The following is a 16,184-nucleotide window of genomic DNA, read 5'->3' as shown; positions in this document are numbered from 1 at the left end:
GCCTCTTCTGTATATTCTGGGTTACAACTTCTGGCTTTATACACTAGGATGTGTTTTCTTTCCTTTTTTTTTTTTTTTAACCTGTTGAAAAGAATATAAATAGTGTTGTGTTATGCATGGGTTTAGGTCTAAACAAAGTGTGAATGAAGGGTGGAAGGAGAGCAACTGTATTATTTGGCCTTGAATATTTCTGCTGCTGACAGTACTGGTAGGAAGACTACAATCTCTTTCAGATTTTCAATTTTTCTGTAGCTGACTTTACTTACATATTATCATGGGTCTTGTTTGATTCAAAGACACTTTCTTAAGGGTTATTAGAGGGCCACAAGAATGACCCATGTGATTCTTGAATTGTGCACTGTTTTTGAAGGCCTGGCAGATTTTGAGTAGACTGGGATATTATTACAGTTTAAACATAGGGCCCACCCATGCTCTTTATACTCTAATTTGAAAAGTCTAGTGTCAGTGGCATCTAGTGATCTCCCTGGAGTGTTTCACTGTATATCAGACTTCATTATATGAAAGTTTAAAAAGATCGGGCTAAATTTTCTTTTCTAAATTCTATCCCATTGACACAGTTATCAAGCAGCTGCTTATATATTACGATACACTATTTTTATTCTACTTTAGGATTATTTGTTCTTCCAGTATTGCAGTCTGGTATGGTGTTGAAGGTGAATAAATTTTCACAATTTCATCAAATATTTTTAAAGCTGGAGTAAGTCCTGTTAAGTTTAAACTCTTTTTGTATTTGCTTCTGCAAGTGTTAGAGCAAGTAAGCTTGCTGACATACTTGTAGTTACATTAAATGATGTGATTCTGTACCTCTCACCTAATTTGTTCTCAGTTTTCCTTTAAATCATATTTGCCTTATCTTCTTTTTTATTCTTTGTGGCATGATTTATGGTTTAATGGTAGGATACTGAAGGCTTCCAGTAGCTTGGGTTGAGGGCATGGAGTCTCAGTCACTGTTGGTTTTAGGTTCCTATGCATATTTCACTAATGAGATAGATATAACTGATCCTGCTGTATGGTAGGCAAGATCAGATGTCCTCTTGAGGTTGCTTCCAGACCTGTTTTCCTAGGATTCCAAACTACTTCTCCAGTTAACAACTCATCAGTGTTATCTTTGAGGAAGATCTTTATTTGCACGTACTAACTTTGGGGCATTCAATAAATTAATGGCATTAAAAAGTTGCAAAAATGGGGGCTTTTAGGTTCAGAAAAATCAGGGAAAAAAATTTTTTATAATTAGTTCATCATGACCAACCTTGATTGCTGTCTTCTCAGGAACAGTATCCAATTTATACAACTTTTATTGAGAACAAAATAAAGTATGATGAAAATTTATCCTTGTAATCTTCCTCAGTGTACAGTAACTCTGTGTCAAAGAAAGTATCAGTGAATTTTGGGTGTGAGAGAACATGATGTTTACTTCATCTCAGTCTGCTCTAGCAGTTCTATCTGTTAACCAAATGCAAAGAGTGTGACCTTGCTTGTCTCCGTATTTAAGTCCCAAAATACTTCCCATGACTCTGCCCATTGTGAAATTAAAAAAAGGTCATGTTTTATTTTTAGATTCATATTAAGTAATGATATTATGTTGGTGTCTTTCTGCTGTTCAGTGCTTGCATTGAAATGAGCATGCTTACCAAAGTTCCCACTAAAGCTACTTCTGTTTCTAAGCATATAGGTCAAGGTCTTTGAAATGTATAATGATTTGGTGTGGTCAATATTTTAGCATTCAGCAGTTTCTGAACGCTGGCCAAATTTGTGGTATTTCATTACACCAATATTTATGTTCAATACATGGTGATTCTTTTTTGAATGCTGTTTTGATTGATAAAGATGTTTTATGACTGGACAGAAAGTCTGTGGCTATATATAGTCATGTGAACATAGGCAGGTTACATTTAGTGAGGACTGAGAAAACACACACCTGTTACATATGTGCTCAGTACTTACAAAGTCTAATTTTCATAGGCTAAGGAGGACTGTATTCATGAGGTGGAAAAGTTGAGACAGAAATATGCTGGTTGACTGCTAAGCCAATTTGAAAATATGATCTGTATTTTTAATTTTCATAGCATTATTATTATCCACATAGTCTGCAAATAATATATTGACATTTAAAATGTCAATTATTTTTAATTGTATTATGCTGCTTATAATTTATGCTATTCAAAAAGTTTTAGAAGAAGTTCAAGTTGGGCAATGTTAGTGAAGTTATTTTTGATTTTCAAGAGTATCAAGTCTCACTGCTTACTCTACAGACATCCTTTGGATGGTGTCTTGCAAACCACAATGCTACATCTTAGTCCACTCTTTTTTTCCGAGAGTGTGAATGTTTCTTATATTTTGGGACCCAAATTCATCATCTCAACATGGCACCTTAGACTAGTTGAGTTTCTATAGGACACAGAGTTTAAAAGTTAATGAAGTATAAAAGTGCTTTGATATGAAAAATACTATGCAAAAGATAGGTATTGGTCACAGAAGGAATACCATAATGTTAAAGAGGAGTATGTTATTGTTTAGTAATTTATTCTCAGTGTCATCACAGATATCTGTTGTTTTCTTAGACTGACCTGCCTAATAAGTTGTTCCTGTCTTTGGGGAAAAAAAGAGCCTTTAGGATAAGATTAATAAATTATGAACAGCTATTATGCTTGTAATTAGAGTCATGTTACCCAAGACCTGACTGGTTCCTAATGAACACAGCTGTTTCGACCTAATTAGCTGGTGACACAACAACGTTTTAACTACAGTTAGACAAAATGGGGACACCATATACATTGAATATCCAATGATGCTTATGCTGTGTGAGTAATCTCACAACAGGTATTTTAATAGATCATGCACCTGGTCATAGGTAAACTTGCTGGTTTGTGATAGAATTAAATGCACTTTCTATCTGGTTTTTTGAATAGGATGACAAAATCTCTGTTACCCAGACTTAAATATATTTGACTTACAATATTTTCCATTTGTATAGGCATTCGTCTGCCCATTCTTCCTTAGACCACTTATTCCATATCCACAAACTACAGCTTTGCTTTAAGGATTTTACTAAATTGCTTTTATTGCAATGGATTTTTTATTTAACTGTGTAAACATCTTTGTAATGCCATTCAGCAATTCAGCCTGTACTGTGGCATTAATGTTTGTTTTAAGAGTACCTGCAGATGGCATACTATAACTAGTAAAAATGAGTAGAATTAGAAAAAATCTGTACATCAAGCCAGCAGAAGTGTAAACTGGGAGCTCTGTTCATTACTCTGCTGTGAACTGTACACAACCTTAAAAAAAAGAGGAAAAGTAAGAATGATCTATGATCTACCTTTAGCTTTATTTTTTTCCCAAATTCTTTGTTTGTTGATAAATGCAAGACATATGAGAAAGGCATTCTTCAGAATTACATAACAACACATACCAAAGATGCCAACACTATAAAGGGTAAGACTGAATTTTCACTGCATATGTGTATAGTATGTTGTCTCTAAATAGTCTGAAGTCAGAACAGTGGCCTTTCATAACCCAGCAAGCATTATCATGGTGCCATATCATTAGCAATCTGTGATGAAAGAATGTAGTAGTTATGTCCAAGGCTAGTAGAGCTTTCTAAAACTGTGCAAAACAACCAGAATTTTGCTTCAAGTCTTTTCTGTTATATATCTCCTTTATGTACCTGGATGTCTCAGTCATTACTGTACCTACAATTCCTTAACCTGCTCAAGTAGGGAAGTGCTATCGTCTCCATTTTTGAGATACGAAGTAGATGATGAAGCAGATGAAGACTTACTTGTCAGGTGTCACAGCAAAATTTGTGGGCAGGGTAATTCGTAATGTTTTACTGTAACTGGATGACAGACTTCAGTTCTGTAATTGTCTCTTGGAGCCTATCCTGTCCAGGTAACATCAGCTCCTCCTTTTCCTTGTGCAAAAATACTGCTTAAAGAGAGGTTACGCCACTCGTGGAGTTTGGGATTCTTAGGGGCTTGAGTGTATCCTTTCCGCTAATCTGCAATGGCCAGTTTAAGGGCTGCTAATATTAAAATGTTAGTGGAAAGAAGTGTCCTTTGGCTGTCATAACCATTGCCCATTTCACAAGCAATAAGAAGCAGAGAGGCAGCTGCCACCGAGGCTGGTGAAACACAATATAAAAAGGCATCTAGATATATCAGAGATGAATCTAGTTTACCCTTATGAGACATCAGTGACAGCTGCCTATGAAACTGGATGTGTTAGAAATCAGGGTTCTGAGCAGAAGTCCAATTGGCTGTGATTTTTTTCTAAATTCTTCAAGACAGACTTAAAAAAAAAGATTAGTCCAGAAAACATGCCTGATGCTTTTTATTATGGAAAAGCTATTTCATGGCTGTTTCCAAGTCTTTCCCTTTGGCTCCTTTTCTTTGAATTCAACTTTACTTCAAAAATAGGAGAGATTCTTTTAAAAATGCTTATTCATTTTAATGACATATTTCTGTCTGTTATACTTTTGAATTCTATAGTATTTTGAAAGCTATTAGTGATCTTTTTTTCCTGTTTTTGTTTCTCCTCTCCAGTTTCTAAATAGGATATGTTTAGCAAAAAAAGATCACTTTCACAAAACAAACAGTTGGGTTATTTTTGTCATTATTGAGCTAATGTTGTACTTACAATTATATCATTCCCACTACTTTACAATGCCTTACTAATTACACTTAAAGTATCGCTTTTCCCTTTTTTGTTGGTATATTGATTGTTTCTTCACAACTCTGTAGTTTTCTGCCAGTACTGCCAGCTGCTCCTTTAAACTTTTACTATGCAAAGAACTCATATTTTCTGTGAAATGTCAAGAAATGCAATTAACCTTGCTTTGACCTTTTGTCTGCCTTAAGTATACTGCTTTGAATTCTGTGTATAACAAAGGGTTGTCTTTCACATTGTGCAAATAAACTGAAATATTGAAAATTAGCGTCAACATAGATAGGATATATGTCAGGTTATATATTGGCATGTGTGTGTGTGCATGTGTGTATGTCTGTATGTGAAATACATATAAATATATATATGTATGCATTTTTACGCATGCATAGGTAATACAATGAACAAAAGGTGATGCGTATCACATACATAAAAGCTGGAAATATATTAATAGTATCTGTTATTAAAGGGAAGCATGATTTGGAAATTTCTCCCCAAGTGCTGTTATTGTGCAAATCTTTTTTTTCACTCAAACACGTATCCTAAACCAACAAAGTAGATCATAAGTAAGCGTTACATTACAAAAGACAAGGGTATGTATAGTGTGCAGTAGGTCAGCAGAAACCCCGCTTTCCTGGTAGGGGTGGGAATTAGGTACCAGGAACCTGAATGCACCCTCCCTCCTGGGGAACCTGGCTGCTTGGGCTCAGGGCCAGCTGTGGTGGTGTAGCTGCCCAGCCTTGCACCAGGGAAACCGCTGTGTGAGAAAAACCTGACAGAAGTCAAAGCCTGTCTCCCTTTGCTTGGGAACTGCTTTTAAACCCAGGCCCATGTCCTTGGTCTCCACTGTAGCTACCCTGCCCATGGCTAGCTCTATTGCTTCCTGACACCAGCCCTGACATGCTGACCTGCCTTCATCCCAGACCTGCCTTATCTCTGTGGACTTGTATGGCTGTCACTGGGCTGTGGCTGGTCTTGTTTACTGTCTCCAGACCTGATCCTGTCACTGACTTGCTGACTCAACTTCCTGGCTTGACCTCAAACCTGCCCCATGGCTGTGGATTTGTCTGAGGATTGGGATTCTTAGCTGAACCTTGCTGCTGTCACTAGACCTGATCTGCTCGCCTTGTTAGGGTGCTGTGAGCCTGTGCTCCTTGTCACTGCCCCTGCCTGCCCTACTGTCATGTTTAGATCCCAGTTTCCCTTGCTGAGCAGTCTGCTTCTGCTACTCCTTGACATTAGGCAATATTTTTTTAATAATCCAGACCTAATCACAGACATGATTTGCCTTCATTTGGATTTGTGGGTGCCCAACTTGATGACGGGATTCCTAGAAACATTTAAAGTTGAGCATCTGAAATCACATTTACACCAAGCTCTAACCCTTAACATATCCAAAGCTCCTTATGTACCTAAACTTTTCTAATAAATTCCTGGCAGGGCATAAATCAGGTAGCTAGAGGCAGAAGTTATCAGATTTACATCAATTTTGCAAGTACAAAACGTGAAGATAAACATCATTTTACCTATCTGTGACTTCATCCCCAGACGCTTCAGAGATCCCCATTTTCTTACAGTGATTGTCTCTACATACTCAGGCAATGAGCTTGTGAATGTGTACTCATTCATCACATGCCTACCAACATACTCAATGTTGGTCAAGATCTCCTCCATCTTAGAGTCAGAGAATTTCACATAGAAATATCGAGGTGTTATTTTTAGTGCCCTGGGAAACAACATTTGGCATTAACTGAATTCTGGTATTTTCTACCTCTCTCTTCTCTGGCATCATCCCATTTCAGATATGTTACTGGAACAAAAGAACCATTTTCATCATTTTCTCTGTGGGCTTTCTGGAAGAAATGGTTGATTTGGGAGGTTATGAGAACAAAATTAGTAGTGAGTACATTACATGTAGAGAATACATGCGATGATAAGTAGATGGAGCTGTAATAAATGAGGAAGCTGGGAGAATACTTTGTATGGTGTTGCTCCTAGCAACAAAATTCTCAGTTTGGACATTGTGGTCATTATGTGTGTTCAGAAAAATACCATTAGATGAAGAAAACTGAATCTTCTCTTCTTGTCATCTCCTTACTTACATACCGCTATATTTTATGTATGTGTTCTAAGGCAAAAATGAAATTACCTCAATAATTTATAGGTTGATAAGTAGTAGACAAGACCAAATGCAGCTGCATATCTCTGTAAAAACAATGATTAATTTAAATCAAACTCTTGAATTGTTTATGAAACAGCAAAAGTCAGAAGCCTTTCAGGAGAATATTTCCTACAAGGTGGGTTTTGTCCACATTTTGATTATTTTGCATTAGGATTTTGATGTTCTTTTAAAAAGTAGAGACCTATGTAAAATTCTGATGCTCCACTGCAACTTCATCAGTTTGGGTTATAGCTACGCCACCCTAAAGGTAAAACAAATTTGATTTCAGGTGGGCTTTTTATAGAAGTTTTTCCATTCTGGGAACTAAGCATTCTTAATATTAAAAATGATACCAGAGAAAGAACACTAATTGAAGACCTGAAAAGGACAACTGGAAAAATTATTCAAGGCAAATGTTAAATAAATGATATTACCTAGAAATAGAACAATCTCAACACATTTATTGTGAACATTATGATAAAGTTAATTATCTGACATTGGAAAAGGCTTACTCAGCATTTTTAGATTTGTTTTACAAATTATTTGCCTGGGCATAGTTTTATAATTTAGATATAACAGGATATCATTAGAGCAGGAGGAGTGAAAAATAAACATCCTTCAGAAACCCCACTGTCAAATATGTAGTGAGTTGTTAGTCATGTGAATATTTACTTGGACCCCTCTTATGTGAATAACTGACCACCGGGAGAAAGAAGGTGTTTCAAGCCTGGCTTTCAAAGATTACATGATAATTGTGGGCTTGTGAATGTTTATGAAGCACCACAATGCTATCCCTTTGTGTGTAGGTGTTTGATATAGCTGATTCATATAATTCTAGGATGGAGGGGAAAAAAGTCAGAGTTCAGACTTACCCCTTCTCCAGCTGTGGCAACATTGCCTTCATACCAGAAGATATCTGAATGTTTTGGATTTATGTTGGTGACTCAGCTAGAATTTTAGATAAACCATTAGAAGCCTCTTTATTTCTTGAATTAGAAGCAGCTTAGTGGAGGGACTCTACAGGCACTCATAACTTCACTCTATTTTTGAAATGTTTAATAAGATTATATTTGAAATGAGACAGTCTCTTGGAACACGTTATTTGCACACAGCCACGTGTACTCTTCGGCAGATTTGCAGCTCAACTCTACTCCTGCCAAAATCTCTGCTACTTTAAGTGACATCAAGATTTGGCTCCTGATCCTTAAATATAAAGCAGCTCAAGGGTTGCTCTCCATTGCACCACTCATAGCCTGCTCATAACTCACTGCAAACTGAGGTGCCTGTCTCCTGGCATGCTGTTAAGTAGTTGGATCCAGGGCTTATGATTGCATTTCGGACATTTGCAAACTGGATGTACCTTACAAAGCAAGGAGGATAGCAGGAAATCTCCTACTAGGAAGGAGGAAAATAGGATGTGATGATCCTTATTTACAGTTTCATCGCAATTTCAGCTTTTGCTTATATGCGTGAACATTCAGTGCTAATTTGACCGCTAGAATTGATGTATAAATTTCACTACCGTGTACATTATTTACCATATTTTCCAGCAGCATGTGGAAAGCAGTCACCCCAGAACATCATTGTTTGAGTGTTGTACAAGAATATAAAAAAACAGCATCTCTAACCCAGGGGTTTTGTATCTTGCTGCAGAATTTGGTGCTGATTTTCACCCATTTTCTCTGTGTTCGTAGTTGCAACACAGGGTTGTTTCAAGGATTCATTTTACTCTTATGGATGGAAATCCTAACCCACATATTATTTTCTTTTCTGTATCCTTTAACTACCACAGTTTGTTGGAGGACTTCCCTTCAATGTGAACAGCCATAATGTCTTTGCCTTTATGTTGGAGAAATTGCCTCCAATTCCAGGGGATGAGCAATTTAAAGAGAACAAGATTTGGCCCATATGTTTTATTGCTTTGAACTGAATTGCCTCTTATAAAAGTAGCATTCAACAAATTTATGTACAACAGCAGATACACTGATCCTAGTTGTCCTTCTGTGCACTGGTGAATCAGCTATTCCATTGGCGTTAATGGAGATACTCCAGGTAAAAGCAATAGCAAGAGGAAATTCGGTCTTTACTTTTAGGAGGAAATTAAGTTATAAGTTCCACAGGGTGGCCAGATAGCCAAAACAAAACATGTTTGTGGCACTCACTAACTTCATGAACTCTTTTGCTTCTTTGTTTCATAGAATATTTTATATTTTATGTGGTAATGTTTTTAAGCTTATTAACAAGTAGAATGTGTTCTCTTTCTAAATACAGTTTCTGACATTTAAAATCACGGCAGTCCAATATATTATTTCTTGGTGATTTAGAACTCTTAGTGTTTGGTAAGAGCACGGAGAGGAGAGGAGAGGAGAGGAGAGGAGAGGAGAGGAGAGGAGAGGAGAGGAGAGGAACTGATGAGATCCTGAAATAATCATAAAATAATTTGCCTTCTGTTACAGAATAGGCTGCCCAAAAGGAAACACATCCAGAAATGCAATCCCCAAAGAGCGTTTTAGATATAGATTTATTAAATGTTTAAAATCTGTCAAGATGGCTCAGAATATATAACAGAAAAGAAGCTGGTCCAGGTTTTGAAGTACTTTATGCTCAGAGTGTTAAAAAGTTAAGGAAAGACTCCTGGAGTGGCTGAGCTGATCAGAACAATTCCAGGAAAATCAGATTATTACCATTAACTTAATCCAGAAAGAGCAATGCCTGTGCAAAGTGCACTTGGTGTGTTTAATGGTGTTTGTTTTCTTCCACTTCCTATAAAATACTTTATTGTAGCCCACAGTGAATCATCCATTCCACTGCTGTGTACTTTGTATAGACTTACTTCTTAACTACCGTTTTATCTTCAGAATTTCTTGTGGCTTGATACTGGTCTCTGACCTGACTATACGTGCCTTCAAAGAATGGAACAATATATGCAATGAGAAGAACCCCAAAAGCTTCTGTGGAATTTCTATTGATCTCAGGATTAATTAGTTTTCTCATGGAAATTCAGTAGGACAAAACCACTTGTTTCACTTGCTTACTTGAAAAAAAAAAATCAGCAAGGAAACAATGAACAAATAACACTGTTCAAATGTAGCTCATTGAACTTGACATTTTTCCACATACTTTGTGAAGGTGGCATATCTCACATTTCAGCTGTGTGATAGATTCCAGCTTCATACTATACACAATGCTTGCAAGTCTCTCCAGATGCTCATATAGGCCATAGGGAAGCTTCAGTCAAGTTGTGATTTACATAGCTTTTCATTATTCCTTAAATATAATGCAAGAAGCAACACTATGGGGCATCATATGCATGATTGAGATACCTGCAGGAAGACTGTGGATTCATCATTGAATGGTCAGATTATTTACCTGGTTCAGTTACAGATTTTAAGTTATAAAAGATGCTCTTGAGGATATTCCTCATTTAAAAGGTAATCCTGGCATAATTTCATTGTATTTTTATGCCATTTATCTAGTCCAAAGAATGTACCTCAGAGAATGCAGGTGCAAATACATAGCTATGAAAATACAGGTTTGTTGCACAGCCTCCAGATACGTCAGCGCTGGCTGTCAGGAATATGAAAAGGCATGTTATCATTTTTATTTAGATGGAAACATGGCATAATCTATATGTCATGTTATAGATGAAAGATCTTTAACACTGGCTTGCACCAGTCAGTCATTCCACAACAGAAATGTTTGTTTGTTTGTTTGTTTGTTTTTAAAGAGCAGGTAGGTTTAAGAAACAAATCTGAAGATATTCAGTATCACATACTTAATGTAACATATTAACAAAGCAAGTTAGATTCTAGCAGATTTTGCTGTTCTGAATCATATCACTGTACACATAGAAGACATGGGTTTTGCAATACATATTGAATTGTATTTATCAACTTCTAAATTCATCTGCCATTTTATCAATCAATACCTGAAAATCATGAGATATTTTGTATTTGTTGCAGCCCTCTTTCACTTTTATAGCTTTGAATAACTCAGCCTTCTCTGGGTTAAGTTCATGTTTGAGTTCTTTGGTTGGTAACTTTTCTTCCCAGTCTTTGCATGCTATCCCCAGTACTGGGGACAGTACATACCAGTATAGGCTGTGCTCTAGAATGATATATGCTCTAGTACTGTGAAACCTAAAAGAATAAGCCTGTCCAAATAGCTACATTACACTATCAGAAATCACTTTAGGAGTGATCAAACAGAAGAAACATGATCTTTGAAAGAGAAGCAAACTTTAAATTACATACTTAATATGATTCAGAACTAATCTCAAATTCAATGTACTAGTATATATATATTAATGTATACATAAAAAAATCTAAACAGTTAGTAAAAAGTTGTTTCAGTTAAGCTTTCATTGTCATGAAGAAAAACAGGATTTATCTTGTTACAAATTTAGGCCTCGAAACAGCAAAGGTTTACAGCACTGAGTAGGACTGTTTTATGCATGGAATATTCCCCAGGAGTTCAACTGAACATAGTACTTAGTTAAGATCATGTCGTGGACCTTGCAGAAATAGGCCTAAGTCTTTTATTATACTTAGAGACAGTGGTGTATGAATTACAAATGAATTATAATACTAGTTATGACAACAGTTCTACATACAGTGCAACCATGTTAAAGTCTAAAGTTACAATATCTTAAATAAACAAGACCAGCAAAGAACAAGAAAGGAAGCAATGGCTTGAGAAGATGATCTGTTCAAGGTCACTGCAGCAGGTCAGCAGAGGACCCTAAACTAAGGTTTAGGAGATGCATGTTTAATGTTGCTTCTTGTCCAGGAAGCCACTCATTCCTGCCAATTGGATTCTGAAATTTAAACAGCAGTGAGACTAAAGAAAAAAATGCTATGTCAAGAAGGAGAAAATTCTGTATTTTTGTATCCGTATCATGACCAAAAATACTCAGGTATTAATAGTCCTGTTAGTAGAGTCAGCTAATAGCGTTGCTTCTGCTTACATTATGTGAAGATTTATTTAGTGATTCTTCACCTTTAATTTTAGAAGAGGTAGAGGATCTTTAGCACAACAGCACACTTTACCTGTCATTTTTTTTTTGTTTGTTTGTTTTATAAGGCCATAGGAAAACATGATCTGATGTATATTATGTGTATGAATCAGTAGAATATAGGCTGATTTAAAAAGTGATTTTCATTTGACAGCAAAGAAGTATCAGATTTTTCCCTTTCATTGTAGTAGTCTTATTTGAAATAAAGAGGTGTCCAAATATCTCACTCAGGACTGGCTCCTGTTCTGTTATGTCACTGTGCATGGCTGAAATGTTTATACACTGCACACAATAAACTACTGAAGTGCTTGAGTGTCTGAGGTAGGTTATTTACCACAGCAGCTCAGAGGATCCCTGTGGGTCACTGATCCCTTGCTAAGGATTAAGCCTAAAGGTTTCTGTGCACTTTACATCCATATTCTGTTCATTTCCCATTGCCCCATTTAAGTCAAGGAAAGTACTTGCAGGATTGAATCCGTGATAAAGGTGAAACTGGTACAAAAGGAACATACAGCATGGTGTAAGACTCTGATTCTATGAAGCATTTAACTGGTTTCAAGGGAAGTGCTATAAATCTTTGCTGGTTGCTATTTTCAGTCATAGTTATATAGCCAGATATTACTGTACTTATATCCTGAAAAGGAAATAGTAAGAAACAAGCTAATGCCTCACAGACAAATATTTAAGGTGCAAGTTAAAATAAGTAACAACAGTAACAGTAAAAATCCAGACAAAATCCTACAGTATTTAATGACAGACATTTATTTGCCATGTACTTTAAAAACCTGTATGGGATGAATAATTTGGAAGGATCATGGTGTCTGCATTGTTCAATTCCTTTACAAAGTAATGATACTAAGGTTTTGTTGGTTTTCCACCCACCTAGAAATAATGTCTTTGTTTTTTTCCTGTTGGTAGAGGAACACAATGTGTACACAGTCATATTCGCTAGCAAAGAAAACTTGTGATATTTGGTCTGTGATAGCTGTGAATGAATATGTCCAGATGTGTCATGTAGTCTCTACAGAAAACTGACAGAGCAGCAGATGTCATGAGCTTAATTGAATGCATATAAAGATTAAATTTTGTGTCTGATACAAAAGAGAAGCCTTGAGGGCAAATTTCAGGAAGGTCTAACCCATTAGATCCAGGAGGAGGCAAAACAGAGGTAATCAGTGTAAAATTCTCAAACTTGAGAGGAATTATTTCCATCTGAGTTGTCTGTGTGCAGGCAATCCACCTCAAGAGGCGTTTCTTGGTGGTAGGAATGAGACCTGCTTCCTGCTCACCTGCAGTGGGGATGTTTTGGAAGAAGGGGTTTTCTCCTATGATATAAATACTTCTCATGGATCGAAAACAAAGCAAGGAAACACTATGCAGCCTTACTTAAATGATGCTTCATATTCCCACAACAACCTTTCTGAGCTGGTGCAATTGCTCCCATACGGGTGCTGCAGTCAGCTTAGCTCAGCCTGAGACAAGTGAGGCAGTCACCAGTATGACTGAAAACCCACCAAGCTTTGGTATATTTCCCTTTGGTTTCCAGGCTTAACCTGCAGTCAGATCTACTCACCAGACCATTTTACCCTGAAACCACACAACCAATAAAGCTAATGCTAAGGAAGTGGCAGGACATGCAGACAAGTGCAAGAACCATTCTCTGCAGTATCAACACACTGTTACTTCAGTTTAACCTGACTGTGAAACTGTACACTTTTTACTTCTGTGGATAAAACTCTTGGTTTTATCCTTTAGTCTATCTGCCTGTTATCTATGAAATGCCTAGAAAACTACCCAGTGAACCTCCCTCTCTCTAATGCAGTAGGTGAGGAGGAAGGCGGCTGCTGTAGTGGTCCTTTCTCTGTGGAAGCCGAAGGTAAGGTTAAAAAAATCTTGAGTCTGGCCATTGTGCTTTTATCACACTGATTTATTTTTATTAGCATTTTAGTCCTATGTATTCAAAACCTAACTGTGGTGGTGGTTTTCCTTTCAGAGTTAGTTGCTATATTTGCTCAAGAACTCACAAGGAGCAAGTCTTCTGTCCTAATCAATTTATTTCAGTAAAATACAGTGGGGTTGTTTTAAGTTGCATTTTATATACAGAAATATTCCTGTTAGATAGTCAACAGTAAATGGATGCAAATAACATTTTACCATCATTCTTCTCTGTGTAGCACAGCCTTTTCTTTTGATGCCATAGGAAAATTTTGGAATCTGTTTTTCTTGTATATTGTACATGGCAAGTTTAGTGTATTAGCAAGGAGGTGGTGTTTTCTAACACCAGGTGCAATTTTCAAATGCTAGGATTAATGAAAGGGACAGAAAAGTAATAGGTATTTCTTTTCTGTTTCTCTGCTTGTGTTTCACACTTGACAGCACTCCATGCATAGTTCATTCAGCTTTTCCCCTGGGTAGCCAGTCAATAAGCCAGTTTCCTTTGCTGTTTGAGTCTTTTGCTCAACAACAGAGAAAAAGAAAAGCATTTCAGAGTGTAGGAAAACATGGGTATAAGCTCACAAATATTGAAAGGAAGATTCAAAGGCAGATGAGCTATCAGAAATTACAGGTCTGTAGAAGTCCTACCCTAGGCATGTGCAGAGTATAGGGCAGGGTTGGTGCTGGTATCTACCCGTTACCCTGCCTTCCTGCTGCAGGAATAATTCATGATTTAACACATTTTTGACAGGTGAACCCAAGTCCCACGTTTCTTAATAAAACTGGTGGAATATTTGCTGATTTTAAAAAGTAGTTTTAATACGGAGTCCTACCTGCTCTCTTCACTTTCTCTCATGTCTTCACTTTGGCGATACCCCCAAGTTTGTCACATTACACACTTTGCCAGTGCAATTGCAGGCAAATGTATATAGTCTTAAAGGAAGAACTGTCTTCATGTTCTTTGTTCTACCGTGGCTGTTAACACCTACTGTAAGATCACTTTCAGTCCTTGACGCCACTTAAAAATATTGTTGGTAATAACCATAACCTTCTACTGTTCATAGAACCTGAGTCCAAAAAAAGACTTTGCATGATAATCTAGTTTATCCATTTGTCCCAAGACAAATCAATCATCTTTAAACATATGTTTTCCTGATGTTTTCTTAAAAGCCATGGATGATGGGGATTCCACCATCACTCAAGGCAATCCCTTCTAATGCTTCAGTCTTCTCCTAGTCAGGAATTTCTCCACTCAGGAAAGCGAACCTCCCTTTTGGGACTTCCTACACCATCTTCACTTCTTGTCACCCTGATCTTCACTTGCAGTCTTTGCCTGTGGAGCGCAGGCAGCTTTGCACTGATGCTGCAGGCAGGACCGTAAGGAGGATGGATGCAGTGGTCTCTGGGTGGTCATAGGGCCTGTTGCAACCCATTTCGAAACAAGCCATTTCATGCGCTCTCCCCTGTCGCCACCTCTCTTAAAACACTCTCTTCTGAAATAAAGTGTGTGCGTGGGTATCACTATTTTTATTTTTCCCTTCTATCGGGATAAAAGGAGTCTTGTTTTCGCAGAGGCTTCCCAGCCTTGCTCGCGGGGGGGAGGGATAAGGGGGGGCGGTTCTGTGCCTCCCCCTCGTTGTCTCCGGCCGCTGCCTGCGGCGGGGATCGCCTTCCCCGCACTCCCACGCCTCCAGTTATTGATGGTGGCGGCCGCCGCCCGCGCCGTGCCTCCCTCCGCGCCGCACCGCGCCGCGCCTCCGCGCCTCGCCCGCTCCCCCTCTCTCTCCCCGGCACTGCAGCAGAGGCTTCACCGCAACGCGAAGCCCACACAAGCCACTCCGGTCCGCCCCTCCTCTGGTCTGTCACGCTCGGCGGCTCCTCCGGGAGTCTCCTCGCTCCCTCCCCGCAGCCCCACGCCGGGAGCAGGCGGCAGCGGGAGCGGAGGGAGCCGGGAACGCCCGGCAGCCGGCCGCACCGGTAAGTGATGTTCCAGGCAGTCAGGCGGCCGCTGCCGCTTCCGAGCAACTTTTCCCTTTTTAATTTTTTTTTTTGTTTGTTTGTTTGTTTATTTTTGCATGCTTGCGGCGGCGGAGGACTTCAACTTTTCCACGGGACTTACTGGGGGTTTGGTCGCCGGGGAGGGGGAAGAGGTCTCTTCGGCGCAGGTCGAGCGTTACAGGGAGCGCGGGGTTCCCTCGCATCTCGGCGGTGAGCGGGAGCAGTCTTTGCTCGGCTGCTGCTCACTCCAGCTCTATCCGGAGCTCGCACCCCCACTTGCACAGAGAGAGCAGGTTGCACAGATCCGAAGCGGTGTGAGCCTCTAATTTCTGCTTTTGAAGCTGACTGGCATATTAAGGCTGGCAGAACTTTTGCACGCTAGGGAAGCAA

The sequence above is a fragment of the Numenius arquata genome, chromosome Z (genome assembly GCF_964106895.1).
Source record: "Numenius arquata chromosome Z, bNumArq3.hap1.1, whole genome shotgun sequence".
NCBI lineage: Eukaryota > Metazoa > Chordata > Aves > Charadriiformes > Scolopacidae > Numenius > Numenius arquata.
This window is presented reverse-complemented; position numbering follows the sequence as displayed.